Genomic DNA, 11,761 nt, shown 5'->3' with positions numbered 1-11,761 from the left:
AGCAACTAACTCTCTTTTAACTATTTGAAAAATTCATGTTTTCACTTGCGCACATACACATGTCCCAAAACATCAGGTCATTCGGTACAACCGTTATAAAACAATGTTGTAATATTTTAAAAACTTGTACTAAATATAAAATGTTTGATTGTCCTTTTGTTAGCTAGCTAGATATCAGCCTGTTAGCATTGTTAGAAAATATCATCATTCGGTATGACCAAAAGTGTCATTCGGTAAATTTTGGTTTAACCGAATGACTTTTTTTGGTGAGAAATTTTGTCCATCTTGTAAAAAAATGACAAAAAAAAACAATCTCATTGTAAACATTTTTTTACACTTTTAAAAACCTTATTCGTCAATGACCCCTACATGGTTTACAATCTAGGATATAGGCATTTAATGGACTTTCAAGGAGTGTCAAGTTTTAAAACTAGTTAAATAATCTAAACAAAATCTTTTTATTTTGTTCTTATATTATACAGGCTAATGTCTGACCTAATTGTCATAGAGCAAATATACTATGTGGAATTTTTTTTTTTTTGTTGAGTTCATATAAATGTAAAAATAAAAAATAAGAGAAAAAAATATTATTTAATATAAAATATACTTTTTCTTACATGTATAAAGAAATTTAAAGCTAAAATCTAGGGTACTGAACATTATTTACCATCTACCCATTTGATACGGTTTTCAATCTCAATACGTGTGATGGCGATTGCTGTTGGTTAACAGTGATTTTTCAGTTTGTGATGTGGTAAAGAGAGGAGTGTTCACTGTGAATTGTGACATGTCTTTTTTTCAAGGCCAAGCCGTGGGAACGCAGTCTGTTTGCCAGACCTGCCTGCTCTTCTAGTTGGCCCGGGCACAACCGCTTTTCTCAGCCCTGGCTGTAAACACTGAAGCACGCTCTGCTTTCAGCGGGACCGGTCTTCAGGAGGTGTGCCAAACAAACCTCCTACTGCCAGCCATGGGCTATCCTGTCTCAATGTCCTCGCTTTACTGGATGTTTTTGAGATATCCCAGATAAAAAAGGGGCACATTGATTCAAAACATCATTATCAGAGTAGTTCAGACACATGAAACAACCCTGCTTTGCTTTGTTTTACAATACCATTTCAGCTTATCAAACATAAGAATGTAATGCTTAGGAGGGTAATAACTGTTGATGAAGTGACTAATGTTGAGGTAACGTAATGCGATTTAATCATCTTCTGCCGTGGGTCTTAATTATTTTCTTTCTAGCAGTCCAACCTCAGACACCGTTTGTATCAAATACCGTCTCTGTCTTTTCCTGTTTAGGCTGCTTCATCCAGCATCGCTCACTGTGAGCGAGTCTGTTGTGTAATTGTGTTAACATGTGACTATACTGGTAATGCTCTGCACACCGCGTCTAGTCTCACAATATATGCACAAATTAAACACTTGACACGGCACACGTTGGAGAAGCATGCAGTGCTATTGGTGCCAGAATACTAAACGCTGGCTTTAAAAGGCTTCACAGGAAATGCATTCCAGATGTTTGCAACTGCAGGAACACAAGTTCCTCCCAAAGGAACTGGTGGAGGGTGGATATTGCAATGTTTGGTATCATTAGATTTAAAGAATACTTACCACATTCACTTGAAATTCTACTGTAATATAAATAATAGGGAAATAATTAAGGAATCATAATAATAGCTGTTCACAAAAAAGTTTTTTTTGTTGTTTTTTTTTATTTAAGACTTTATTCTAGAACATCTGATCAGGTTAGTCATAAAACTTGTGATGAGAGTGAGTTTTTGCCAGTTCGTAACAACTAAATTGGAGTCCTGAGATTCTTTTACATATTAAACTCGATTTCAGTTCCACCCTTTCAAGGAATGCCGCTGCCACGAGCCAGAAGAAAAACACATCTGAAAACAAAATTAAAATTCCTCCCTAATAATTGAAGAATGTTAAATTCAGTGCAGCTTGACATTACATCTCATGATCTCATAGCAGCTTACTGAGTATGTCTAACTTACAAATGGCTTTCTATATTGCTAATGCCAGACCTTATCAAACCCAATTTGATAAACACAAACGCAGTGAATATTTTCCTTGTTACATAGTTGATATATTTATCATATCACCTCAAGGACACAAGGGTCTTAATAAAGCCTGCACTTATCAGTGTTGTAGACCTTTATATATAATTTGGAGTCCTGAGATACTTTCACGTATTAAACTCAATTTCAGATCCACCTTCTTTACGAGGAATATATTTATAGTAAAAGAATATTCTCTTAGGGGAGATTAAAAGAGCCATCAATATATAAGCTGAATTTTCAGCATCATTATTCCAGTCTCGTGTCACATGACCCTTCAGAAATCATTCTAATATGATTTGGTGCTCAAGAAACATTTTGTTATTGTGCTGCATAATATTTTTATGGAATCTGTGATGCTTTTTTTCAGGTTTCTTGGTAACACTTTACAATAAGGCCTCATTTGTTAATGTATTAACTAATATGAACTAACAATGAGCAATACATTGTTACAGTGTTATTAATCTTTGTTAACATAGTTAATAAAAATACAACTGATCATTGTTAGCTCATGGTAGTTCACAGTGCATTAACTAATTTGTCACACTTTAGATTACGGTCCAAATCTCACTAACTATTAACAACGACTTTTTCCTCAATAAACTCCTAATTACCGCTTGTTAATAGTTAGTAAGGTAGTTGTTAAATTTAGCTATTGGGTAGGATTAAGGGATGTAGAACATGGTCATGTAGAATAAGGCATTAATATGTGCGTTAGGAGTACTAATAATAAGCCAATATTCTAGTAATATGCATGCTAACAAGCAACTAGTTAATAGTGAAAACTGGACTCTAAACTAAAGTGTTACCAACTAATGTTAACGAATTTAACTTTTGCTTTTAATTATGTATTAGTAAATGTTGAAATTAGCATTAACTAAGATTAATAGATGCTATAGAAGGTAAAAAAACCTTTTGGTAAAAAAACAAAAAAACAATTGCATGTCAGCAAATTAATCAAAATAGCATGCTCGTTTCAGTATAGATTACACTGACAACATGTGCTGATGATCTTTAATTATGCAGGAGCTGACTGACATTGTGCTGTGTTTATTGGCCTGAGCAGTGCCAGGAACTTGCCGCTTGAAATTCTGTTTCCAATCACAGGACTTTGATGTGCACTTGACCTGCTAAGAGGATGTGGACAACACACCATTCTCATAGCCTAAAGGCTGGACGTTACTGGAAAACCCTAGAATACCACTCCCCACTGAACAGCTGCATGACTGCACATTCCAGTGTTTGTGGTTCATATACTTGGTTAGAAATTCTCAGAAAGCTATGATGAGGTTATAAAATGAGCATCCTATGAGAAACTAGTGGTCACAGTGACATCCTCCTTTTCATTTAACCCATGCAATACAGATCATTTACTTTCATTTTATGGGTAAAACATATTCCTCTTTATATCTTCTTTTCTATTACACATGTGGTAATACAGGTTTAAAGTACCGTGAGGGTGAGTAAATGAAGATATGATTTAGATTTTTGGGTAAGTATACCTTTAAGAGCAGGTGTGGCAGAGTTCACTTAAAATTGTTTAAAGTTACCATGAAATACACATGAAGTACACATAATTTTTTTTAATTGTGCCCTCGTAATCTTTAATCAAAATAACTTCCCCTCTCTCTTTCAAAGGCATCTCTTCTCTGATGACGTGTTTACATGGCATGAGGGTGGGACAACCTCTCACATTTTGTTTCTCACATTAAGCCGTTTCGCTCAGAAATACGTCACAATAGGGAAGAAAAAACTATTGCAACTCTTTCCATTTGTTTCCCATCAATGAGGAATTTGTTACTTCTGCTGTAACAAACTTCACTGTTAGTTTGCCTGTGAATCATCAGAAAAAGTATCACTCAAAAAATGAAAAAAAAAGTTAAAGCAAGTCACAAGGCTCTGACAGAGCTGCACCATGTGAACTTTTTTTTAAATTGTCTCGTTGTTGTGAATCACACATACATCAAACACCTTTAGCCCACTTCCTTTGTGTTATGAATATGGTTTTGACAGCTTATTGACGTTAATAGACGGTTATCAATGATCAGTTTCAAAACCAGACCAAAAAAACATTACAAAAACAGACGATTCAAGAAAGCTCTTTGTTAATGTTTGCAGCAAAACTGAGTCAGTATTGACTTTTCAGTGACCAGCCCTTAAGCATAACAAGCAGTGATATCACATGAGGTAATGCTAGCAGCACACAACGGCCCATTAACTCGACCTGCCCACTCTCAAGTGAATTGGACAGACACTACATTATACTTAAACCAGGGTTTGTTTGGGCTTTTTGTTTGTTTTGTTTTGTTTTGCTTTGCTTTGCTAGGTGGTTCACAGAAAGGTTTAGAGAAAAATGGTCTGGAAAAGATTCTGGAAAAAATAAACATTTTATATTTTAGACTATATTTTCTAATGAATGAATACTGAATTTCCTTAAGCTGGACATTGACACCATTTTCTTTAAGAGCTGCTGTGCAGCCAAAAATTATATATTGTAAATGTAAATGTAAAGCTGCTTTGACACATAATCTACATTGTAAAAAGCACTTTATAAATAAAGGTGACTTGACTATATTCTATGAACTTTGAACTAATATTATTTATTTTACATAGATTATTTTTTCTGAGCATTCTATTCTATTGACAGTTGTAGATTCATGCTTCTCTTCAGGTTAATGGTGGGTAGAAAAAAAACAGTGTTAAAAAGAATAAATATTTTCCAGATAATATTTATACACATTTATGATATTTTATTTATTTCAGTATAAATAAGTCTTCATGCATTAAAATATGTAGCTGTCTATATTTCAGTTTGTTTCCCCTTTGACATATACCTCAATTATTTATATAGATATATATTCCTGAAAAATACCCCAAAAAAACAGATCATAAATCGTTGTAAATATCAGCTACAGTATTTTACTGCACTGATCACTTTGTTGAAAACTTTCAAACGTTTTGCCCCTTTACTAATGAGATGTATCTGTAATTTAACATGAAATAAACCCTGCTGCTTATTTGTGGTCCATTTAAGGTGAGGAGAGAGTTGCGCTGAGCCCGTGCTCGTGTACCTGGCAGAAAGGTCTGGAATGTGGGAGCAGTGGGCATTCTTCACTGGCGTGTTGTTTTTATAGCCCCACACAGGAAGCCCTCTCCATCAGGGCCTCATTCATGTCTGAAAAATGCTGACTGCTTCCTCCTCTCTCTGGCTGCTGGCCAAGAGGCCTGATTACAAACACACACACAAACACATACACACAGCTGTCAAAGTGTGTGAACCTGAGAAAAGCATGACATAGCTCTGTTTCAATAAGCATCTTAAATCTTTCACAAATCTAAATTCAGAAGACAAAGATGGCAGTGGTTGTCCATCGTTTTTGATTGCACTTTTAGTCTAGGTTTAACTGCAGTTGAATATGCCTCATCCTGTAGTTATCTCCTTCAGCTGGGCGTTTTAAAAATGATTAATTGAGTTTAAATCTGCTGATTCACCAACCATGAGCTGCTGTTGAAAAATGCATGACATATTGGTGATCCAGCATTTAAAACATCTTTTTCATTAGCAGCAGACAAAGGGAATGTGAGGAACTGTTACTGTGTATTGTGTATACAGATAAGCACTCATCACTCATCATGATAAGTGTGTTCTTTAATTATTAGGTGTGCAACGGATCGCAGTTAATCCGTAATCTGTACGGATAAGGTCCTGCTAAATTTAACCACTATAGAGTGAAAGTTTATCAGTTGGACATGTTTTATCTCCCCAATTAACACATTCAAATGATTTTAAAATCAGGGCTGGCGAGCTGTTATCTGTATGCACAGCCTCGCACAGGCAGAGAGAGAGAGAGATTAATTCCTCTTTCGCATTAACTTGCACTTTAACGGACACACACACACAAAATTATGTCAAAATACCCGTCTTGGCAAGTATTCTCTCAGTTATGTCATAAGTGAACAGTTGAGAAAGAAACCGGATGTGTGTCGGTCCGTGCTTTCCTTTTTAAAATGACAGCAGCCTAATATTCTTGCTGTTGTCTGTCATTGTCACAGACACGCCAGGCTCTACACTCACCCAGTCACAACGCACTCCTTCTCCTTATTAACAAGCCACACCTACACTCATCAGCACCAATCATCACAGCAGCATAAAAGACACTTCAGAGCATTCAGTCACTGTCCGGTCTCGTTAACGCATACCTACCTGTTATGCTTGTATCCAGCGTTCCATGTGATTCCTAGCGTCTCCTCATCTTCTGTGAGTGTCATCGTGTCTCGTCTGCTCCACGCCTGCCTGCTTCCACGATCCCTGGGAAAGATAAAGACAAGTATCAGATCCAGTATCATCCTCAGTCACAAACTTAACCTGTTTCCACTCACCTGCACTCTGCCAACGTTCTCTGGTTGTTCACTAAACTGTATATTAAAGGTGCCCTAGATTCAAAAATTTAATTTACCTCGGCATAGTTAAATAACAAGAGTTCAGTACATGGAAAAGACATACAGTGAGTCTCAAACTCCATTGTTTCCTCCTTCTTATATAAATCTCATTTGTTTAAAAGTCCTCCGGAAAACAGGCGAATCTCAACATAACACCGACTGTTACGTAACAGTCGGGGTGTACGCCCCAATATTTGCATATGCCAGCCCATGTTCCCAACATTATGAAAGGCATTAGACAAGGGCAGCCAGTAATGTCTGGATGTGCACAGGTGAATCAACAGACTAGGTAAGCAAGCAAGAACAATAGCAAAAAATGGCAGATGGAGCGATAATAACTGACATGATTCATGATAACATGATATTTTTAGTGATATTTGTGAATTCTTTCTAAATGTTTCGTTAGCATGTTGCTAATACTGTTAAATGTGATTAAAGTTACCATCGTTTCTTACTGTATTCACGGAGACAAGAGCCGTCGCTATTTTCATTTTTAAACACTTGCAGTCTGTATAATTCATAAACACAACTTCATTCTTTATAAATCTCTCCAACAGTGTAGCATTAGCCGTTAGCCACGGATCACAGCCTCAAACTCATTCAGAATCAATGTAAACATCAAAATAAACACTGTACTTACGCAATTAGACATGCTGCATGACGAACACTTTGTAAAGATCCATTTTGAGGGTTATATTAGCTGTTTGAACTTTTTTTATGTTCTTTAAGGCAAGCGCGAGCTCTTGGGGCGTGGAGCACAAGATTTAAAGGGCCACACACCCTGAATCGGCTCATTTCTAATTATGCCCCAAAATAGGCAGTTAAAAAAATGAAATAAAAAAATCTATGGGGTATTTTGAGCTGAAACTTCACAGACACATTCAGGGGACACCTTAGACTTATATTACATCTTTTAAAAAAAATTCTAGGACACCTTTAACTATACCTGTGTCTCCGTCCCCTTCTGTACGTAACAGTCATTAATGTCTGTCATTAAAAAAAAATCATTATCATCATCTACCTATGTTCAAGAGAAAAGAAGATAGTGAGGAGAGCAGTTAGGAGTTAAGTGATGAGGACAACCTTTAGGATAAGTGTGTCGCGTAAAGTGTGAGTACCAAGCAACATCTCCAGGTCCTCCCTTGAGAACCACATAAAAAAAAGTTATGTGCACCCCTGATAATTTCACTAAATCTATGAAGAAATTATTTTATTTTTATTCCCCCCCCAGTTTTTGGTGGTGTTTCATAAAAAAAGACATAGGGTGAGTTTGAGTGGGGAATTAGGTAAAGTAAACATTTGGTAATCTGATGCTCCAATGTGTACATTATTTCCCAAGATAATATAACTGTAGTCTTGGTGGGATGTCATGTCAAGTCTCATTTGTTTTTCTGAAGTGTTGTAGTGACACTTCATCACAGTAAATTGCAGAAATGTAAAGTGCAAAAAGTGTCCAAAGTTACCCTGATTCACCCTATTGATTCCCATCCAAATGTCAGAGCTGAAACTAACAAAACAAGGTATGGATTTAGGAAAGGTTCAAAATTGCAGTAAAACTTTAATGTATTTGCTTTTTCATCTCTATGAATAAAGCATGTATTGTTGTTCTCTTTTTTTTTTTTCATAAGAAGAATTGTGAGGCCCCCTGCTTTTGACAGGCATAAACAGGCATCAACTTCTTATTTCCCCCTGACCGTTAAAAATTGTGCAAACTCATTTACTGTAAGTGGATGTTAAGGGTGTTCTCAACAGTAATGATATCCTCACCCAGAGCTGTGAAATTCTGTCTCTAAATGTTACATTTCACATCCATACTACATTTAGACTCATTTTTCTAAGGCCCTATTTGGGTGTGTTTGAGAATTACTTTAGATTGCCGAGAAATTATTTTAAAACATTTGAGATTATTCAGGATAACTGGTTTCCCCTTTGTATTTTTATGAATTATTATTCATTTCATGTGCATGTGTTAACTGACTGGCCGAACACTGGAAAACAAACAGGAAGTACTGCTTACTTAACCGGATTGGTAACACTTTAACATTTGTTAACATTTAATGCATTAACTAACATAAACTAACATGATAAATATATTTCTACAGCATTCATTAACCTTTGTTAATGTTGGTTAAAAATGTTTATGTTTGTTTTAGTTCAGTGGATGAACTAATGTTAACAAATACAACTTTGGATTTATTAACTGCTGTAGAAGTATTGTTCATTGTTAGTTCATGTTAACTAATGTAGTTAACTAATGTTAAAACCTTAGTGTAAAGTGTTTCCACTGGATTCAGTTACCATTTTAACTGTTAGAGTCTTGGGTAACCAATAGTGTAATTATTAACAGAAACTAAATCCTTTTTTGAAAATAATTTGAAATAAAATAAAATAAAATATAAAATTAGAATAAAACCTTAAACTTAAAAAACAATATTTTTTAAAACAAAAAAAGAACAGCACATAACAATTACTTAAACTAAAATTAAAATGAATACTGAAAATATAAAAATAAAGGCTAATTCAAAATACCAATAAATACTACTACATATAATATTAAATAACACTGGTATTTGTGTGACGAGAAAAAAATAAACAATAAAACTGCAAACTAGTCTTAGTTCCAGGTACAGACTATTCAAATTATTTTACTTGTAGACCTACTCTTTGTGACACAAGGAAATTGGGAACTGATGGGTGGATTTTTAGGGCCCGAGCACCGATGGTGTGAGGACCCTATTGGAATTGCTCAGCCAATTATTCTTCTTCTCCAAAATGAATCGCATTTTTGAGGGCCTAAACGTTCTCAAAATCTCATGAAACTTTGCACACGCGTCAGAAGTGGTGAAAATGTACATCTGATATGGGTTTCAGAATTAGGTGTGGCAAAATGGCTCGATAGCGCAACCTACAAAATTTCAATAAAGCGCCCTTCATGCTACGTTTTACGTACAGTTATGAAATTCGGTAGACAGATGTAACAGCCCAATACCTACAAAAAAGCCCCTGGGTGCAAAGTTTGTAAACCCAACAGGAAGTGAGATATTTTGACTTTTCTCTACAAAATGTTGGCAGTTTTTGCCATTTCCACATGTTGTACTTTAACGAACTCCTCCTAGAGCTGTAATCAGATCAACATCATATTTGGTCAGTTTAATCTAAAGGCCTTTGAGACGTTAAATTATGAAGATCTAGAGTTTTCGTTGAAGGGCGTGTCTGTGGCAGCTTGGCAAAGTTTGATGTTTCGCTATGAAACAGGACGTTGTTGTAACTCGGGCATACAATGTCTCATCTGCCCCAAACTTCACATGTTTTATTAGAGTCCTGACCTGAAGACATCTATATGTCAATATTCAGTAACAGTCATAGCGCCACCTGGGGGCAACAGGAAATGTCATGTTTTACACTGTGATTAACTCCTCATAGAGATTAAACCAGATCAACATCATAATATGGCCAGTCTAATCTTAAGGCCTTGGAGATGTTAAATATCGAAGATCTTGAGTTTTCGTTGAAGGGCGTGTCCATGGCGGACTGAAAAATTTAATTTGTTTCGCCATGAAAGAGGAAGCTGCTGTAACTCAGGCATACTATGTCCGATCTATGTCCTGAACTTCACATGTGTGATAAGAGTCCTGGCCTAAAGACGTCTATATTCCAATATTCAGTTAGTCATAGCGTCAAACAATAGGTTGATAAAGTACAGATATTTTTAAAAGACCACATCTACAGAAGCAGACATGTACATGGTTTGAACAAAAGTACATTTTTAATAGGACTTGATTTTCAAAGGTACGTTTAGTTTCCGAGAAAGAGTGAGCCCCTGCCCTTTTAATGGCAAAAAGTAAAGTGTTCTTTTGGTCGGGATTTTGCCCCTGCCCCAGCGGAGGTCTGTGCATCAGAGAGCAAAAATCTGAATCTGAATTTTTGCTAAAAGTGAATGAACATATAAATATTTAGAAGTACACTAAAAAAGACCAAATCAGATTCTGAAGCTCAGAAATATCTTCCCTACATCTCTTATTAGCATGATTCATCACGCATGACATGAAATCTAATTAAGACTTTAGGGATCCAGGAGACTGATTCTTCTGTTGCTGGGCAGCTCTTCATGATCTAGAGAGCTTAAACTCATTATGTTTCCATCTCTTGGGACACTCTTTAAAAAATATACCTCAGGATGAGTCATGTAGTCACTAGAGCCAAGTACTAACATGCTCAGCTCATTTTCTTCTATAGTACTCATTTATAGCAATTAGCCCTTCCACTAAGAAAAAGGAGGAAAGAGCAATACAGATAATAGTAATGTGTTTCTACACAATGGGATTCATTAAGAGGGCTAGCCTTTTGTTCTTTTTGCCCAATCACCGAAATGCAAAAGGATATAAAAAGATCATTATACATAATTATAAAGCTATTGTACTGTGAAACCTTTTCAGTGACACAATGAAAAGCAGTTTCGAAGTTAATTTGGGAGTTGTTGTTTTTTTATGCACTGGCATTATATTGCAATATAATTGCAAAATAAGCAGATGAGCCACTGTCGAGGTGACTTCTCATCCATTTTCTGATGCATATCAATGTGAATCATCCTGACACAGATGTTCTTAACTGAACCGGTTTCACAGTGTCACGTTTGTATAAGGTCAGCACATTGCAGGGTTCATGTTTGGCAGACTCAGTGGATTGTCACCAGCTTGCATTGTTTGTAATGCAAACCATTTGCAACAATAGGAACTAATATTCCATCACACTCATGCTGCTTGTGACAGAGAATGTCTTTTATTCTTATTACATTTATTATTAGGATAGTATATTACAATATTATTAATATTAATTGTATATCATTTCTTTTTTTATTCTCTTTTAATCACACACTCTTTGAGACTTTTATCAAATGAGCTCACAGCATGTATATGGAAAGTGGTTGAAAAAGCCACTTTTAGCACCTATTAACTGAAATCACAGTAATTAAATACGAGGAATGACGTATCATAGCAATTACATCCCTAGAGGGACCTCGCTGATTTTAATCTTTGTGTGCCTCATTGCCTTCTATTAACATTTTAAAACAGAGTATAGCTTTGGAGTGTATAAGGCAAAAACGCATTAATAAAAAGCCACAATATCCATCTAAATAAAAAAACTGCACCTGAAATGAGGTCTTTACTGATAAATGTAATTTGAATGCTTTATGAATTACTAGATTCTATTTTGTTTCCCCAAGAAGAGCTGAACAGGAGTCAAGATGGCTGGAT

The sequence above is a fragment of the Chanodichthys erythropterus genome, chromosome 13 (genome assembly GCF_024489055.1).
Source record: "Chanodichthys erythropterus isolate Z2021 chromosome 13, ASM2448905v1, whole genome shotgun sequence".
Classification (NCBI taxonomy): Eukaryota; Metazoa; Chordata; class Actinopteri; order Cypriniformes; family Xenocyprididae; genus Chanodichthys; species Chanodichthys erythropterus.
Note: the sequence above shows the minus strand (reverse complement) of the source record.